The following is a 5,134-nucleotide window of genomic DNA, read 5'->3' on the forward strand; positions in this document are numbered from 1 at the left end:
TTTCCCCGATGGGGCCCATATGGACCGTATTATTTGTGGCCCTGAAGTTGGGGAGTGGCCAGTCAATAGGGAGGGGTATCCCCAGGTCGTAGAGTGAGGTAAGGTAGATAGGATAAAAGAGGCGGGGAAATGGCCGGAGGGCTGTGATTTCTAAGAAAGGGCCGGCCGGCTTAAGCCTGAAGACTCAGGGGGCGTAGCCAGGAGTCCGGTGAGAGCTATAGGCAGAAGTGTAGGCTAGGAAAGATGGGTTTCTAGGGTAGGTTTGGTGAGTTGGGCTTTGAGCAGCCCGTTGGCCTTTTCTACCTTACCGATGACTGTGGGTGGTATGGGATGTGAAGTTTCCAGGTTATGTTGAGGCTCTCAGCTACCTGTTGGGTTACACTGGAGATGAAGGCAGGTCCGTTGTCCAACTGGAGGGTCCGGGGCAATCCGAACCTCGGGATGATGCGCTCGATGAGTATTGTAGCCACTACATCCGCTGTTTCCCGGGCCATGAGGTATGCTTCAATCCAGCCTGTGAATGTATTTTATGGCAAGGCATGGGAGTGAAGTCCAGGTGTCAGTCTTCCCCCGGCTGATGACCTCGGAGCTGTTGGTTAGGCTCTGGATTCCTCCTCGTGAATTCACGGCAGAACAGGTTTTGCAAGCCCTGTGGACAACTTCGATTACCTTAGATAAGGAAGGATGATAGAACAATGGCTGAAGAAATTAGTGGAGAGCCTATGGGCCACTATGGAGGGATTGGTGGATGTCAGTAATCAAGGTGTGCACCAGATTGCCTGGCAGGGCAATCCTGTCCTGGATGTAGATCCACCCCTTATCTGGCAAGGGTATAGGCAGTAAAGTTGCAGGGTTTAAGTGGGGGGAGGTAGAGAGAGAGAGATGCGGGTTCTCTAGGAATAGCAGATGGAATAGCTGGAGACGAGGAGTCAGATGGGCCAGAGATCGGTGGCTAAGGAGGTCTGTGAGTCGGTGGGGAGAGTAGACCGTGATGGGCTGCCCTAAGGTCATGTTGAGGGCCTCAGAGGGGGGTACTTGATATCCCTTGGCCCCCAGAAAGTTAAGTAGGGTGGAGGTGTCGTCTTGGGAGACCGAGAGGAAGGGGCTACAGAGGAGGAGGTCATCCACATATGTAGTAGAGTACTGGCCTTAAGGATGCACTGCTGTTAAGTCTGTAGGCCTGGCCGACAATGTGAGGGCTGTCCCTGAACCCCTGGGGTAGAGCAGTCCAAGTTAGTTGTCCAGAAGCATGCGTGTCAGGATCCTCCCAGGTGAAGGCAAAAAGAAAATAGGAATCAGGGTGCAAGGGGACGGTGAAAAAAGCGTAAAGTGAGAGGTGTTTGGGGGAACGTGAGACATAGGGTGTAGGGGTTAGGAACAACTGGGTGGAGGGGGACCACGACCTCGTTGATAAGCCTAAGGTCTTGTACCAGTCGATAAGCCCCTGAGGGCTTGCGTACTGGGAGGATGGGGTGTTACGGGGGAAATGATGGGGATCAGGAGTCCCTGACATTAAAGCCGTTCTATGATAGTTTCAGGCCCTGGCCGTGGGCTAAGGAAATAGGAAACTGAGCTCTAGAGGGAAACTTAGAGTTATCCTTAAGCTGTACTTTAACCGGGGTAAGGTGGGAAGCAATGATGGGTTCTGAGGTGTCCCACACCTGAGGGTCCACAGTAGGTAGGTCATCTGGAGCGGGGGTCAAGGGAGTGGAGAGGTGTAAGATGAGACGGGTTGAGGTGGAGGGAGTAGAAGAAGGTGAGAGACAGATAGTTGCCCTCAGTTTCTGGAGAATGTCCCTACCCAGTAGAGGGACCAGGCAGGAGGGAATCATAGGAACGAGTGGGGGAAGGGGAACCCATCCAGGCTACAGGTCAGGGGAAGGGTCACCCTAGGATTGGAGGAGGTCCCATCGATCCCCATAACAGTAATTGGTGAGGTTCGAGTAAGTCCCGAGTAGGAAGGCAGAACAGAGTAGGTAGCCCCCGTGTCCAGCAAAAAAGAGATGGACTTACCCGCTACCTGGAGCGTAACCCTGGGCTCGGCCTGGGTGAGAGGGGTGGCCGAGTCTGGGCTTCGTCAGTCGTCCTCCAATCCAAGCAGTTGAAAGGCCGGACTTACTGTCTCGGGGGGTCCCCCACGTTGAGGCACCGAAGATACCCCGAGATTAGGGCAGTTGGATTTCCAGTGGCCCATCAAATGGCATTGAGGGCAGGGCCGAGTTGGCGGCTTTGGATTGGGGCACTGGCGAGCCCAATGTCCCTCGGCCCTGCATTTGAAACAGGCCCCCCGGCGGGGTGCGATTGGTTTCCCCTCTCTGCTGGCTCCCGGAGCCGGCCGGCCGCAGGGCTGCTACCAAGGCTTGGGTCTGCAACTGAACCTTTTGCTGGAATATGGCTTGTCGTTTAAGCTCAGCTGCCTCCTCACGGGAATTAAAGACCTTAAATGCCATTTTCACCAAGTCAGAAATGGGGGTCTGAGGGTCCTCCTCAGCCTTCTTTAACTTTCCCTGTATATCCGGTGCCGATTGAGAGATAAAATGAGTAGCCAGTACCGTGGCCCCCGCAGGAGAGGCAGGGTCCACGCGAGTGTACTGGGTTAAAGGTTGGGTCAACTGGTTAAGAAACATGGTGGGGTTGTCGTAGGGGCCTGGACAATCTCCCTAATCTTGTCATAATTAACGGCCTTATTAGAGGCTGCCCGCATGCCGGCTATGAGACACTGGACCATGCGGTCGCGGCGCCAGTGGCCATCTTGGCCATCCTGATAATCTCAACCTGGTTCTACAGCTGGGACCGCCCGGGCTCCAGCATCAGTGAGCTGGACCTGATCCGCGTGCTCCCGGGCAGCAGCCTGGATGCGTTCCCTCTCCTCTATGGTGAGGGTGGTGGTCTGGACCACATGTAAATCATGCCAGGTGAGGTCATAGGCTTGTGCCAGATACTGGAATTCTTTAATATAGTTATCAGGACTGGCCGAAAAGGAGCCCAAACGTTTCTCAATTTGGGAAAGGTCCTGTAGAGAGAAGGGCGCATGAACTCAAACTTCCTCAACTCCAGCAAACTCCCTTGGGGGGCAGACTAACTCAGCGGGGGGCTTTCGAGCCCTAGTGCTGCTGGAGACACACAGACACATTCACGCAGTCAGGCACTCTTCAGATTCAAACAGATTGGACACCCTCCCCTTTGGGTATCCCTGGCTAATGGGAGGTGATCAGTCTCCCCTTCCATTCTTTACGAAAGGATCTAGCTCAAACAGTAGCCCTGCGGCTGTTACAACAGAATTCAATTAAGCACAAAAGGTGTTTACCAACAGATTTCAAAAGCGTAAACCTAGTTCTGGCGACCAGCGCTGGGGTATTTTATCCCATTCTGTTAAAGGTTACCAAAGACTTTGAAAGCTACCTTAAGAATGACCCATTAAGGGCGCCTGGGTGGCTCAGTGGGTTAAGCCGCTGCCTTCGGCTCAGGTCATGATCTCAGGGTCCTGGGATCGAGTCCCACATCGGGCTCTCTGCTCAGCAGGGAGCCTGCTTCCCTCTCTCTCTCTCTGCCTGCCTCTCCACCTGCTTGTGATTTCTCTCTGTCAAATAAATAAATAAAATCTTTAAAAAAAAAAAAAAGAATGACCCATTAAAACTCCGAGACACAAGTAACCAGCAGTTCTAGTCATCTCTTTGCTAGCAGATTTTAACAAATAACAAGAGCCTACTTGACCTTCAGTAAACTTTGATTGGAGTTTCCCGTTTACTGCGGATAAATTTGTCAGGAGTTCGGATAGGAGTGGGGAGGGGGAGAAGAAGGGGTAGACGAGAGCGCCGGTTCAGAAATCCTGAATTTAAGGGACCTTGGGGTGAAGGATCGCGGTAAAGAGGAGGAGGAGGAGGAACCAGAGGCCCTCTTGTCAGTGGATGGGTGAAGCTCTCCGGGGGTTCAGAGAGAGGAGACGGGGAGGAGAGGTCTGAGTCTTTGGGAGCAGTGGGTGGCAGGGTAGGGGGAGGGGAGCAGGCCAAGAGGACCTGTGAGGTGGAGCAGTGAGAGCAGAGGAAGGGGCGAGAGTGCAGAGTCCAGAAAGCTGGACATAAGGGACCTTGGCCCATCTGCCTTGGTGTCTGCCGAGGTTATTTAGGTCCATGAAAGTCTGATAGTTAAACGTGCCTTCCGGAGGCCATTGGGACTGATTGTCTAATCGGTATTGTGGCCAAGCGACAGTACAGTAATGTCGTTTTTGCAGGTCCTGGTCCAGTTCCAGGGTTTTAAGATTGGCCAGCAGGCCTAAAACACCCCCGGGATGTTTTAGGGTCGAATTTGGATTGGGAGGTCCCCACGATTCGTTGCCGGGCAACCCGAGGGCTGGAGGAAGGCGTCCCCTCGTCCACCACTGGGTTGCGGAAAAACTGTGTAGACTGCCGTAGAGGTTAGGACATCTCCCAGCCTCTCGGAGTCACGGAGGTCACCTGGTGACCGGCGGGGTCCACCCTGACGCGGCTGCGATTAGGGCAGGGCTTTCCGGAAGGAGGCGCGGAATGGGGGAAACTCACCACAGCTTCGGAAGTGGCGTTCGGAAAGGCAGGTCCAGTTCGGCCAGGGAAAGGAGAGAGCCTCCATACTGTGTGGGGGCTCAATCTCCTTCCCGGGTTTCGGCACCAAATGTAAGGTTTTTCCGGCGAGATAAACACAACACCAGGCAAAGTGGGTGCAAGGCAAGATTTATTAAAAACGCTCTCCGGCGAAGTTTCAGGGCTCAGGAGAAGGGGAGCCAGGAAAGTTGTGCCGGGAGGAGGTAGGCACCCTCGGGCGAGGTTCCACCACTCTGGAAAGCAGAGTGGTGGAAGTCGCGCCCAAGGCAGGGAGGAGGGGGCTTTTAAGGGGTCTTGGGGAAAGCTCAGGGGTCTTTTGGCAAGTTTCCCTTATTTGGATATCCCACCGCTCATCGGGATCCCATTGGTCCACAGGAGCCCGGGGCGGGGGTCTCAGATTCCTGCTTGGGCCTTTGTTTTCCTGTCCGAGCTCAGGTCTTGTGGTGGGAACTTTCTCCATCTTTGGTAGCCCTTCCTGCCAGCCCAACAGTCTACCTAATAGTTTGTGGATTAGCTTTATTTTCTTTCTTTGGCTGCCTATCAGTTAACTATTTCAG

The sequence above is a fragment of the Mustela nigripes genome, chromosome 8 (assembly GCF_022355385.1).
Source record: "Mustela nigripes isolate SB6536 chromosome 8, MUSNIG.SB6536, whole genome shotgun sequence".
NCBI lineage: Eukaryota > Metazoa > Chordata > Mammalia > Carnivora > Mustelidae > Mustela > Mustela nigripes.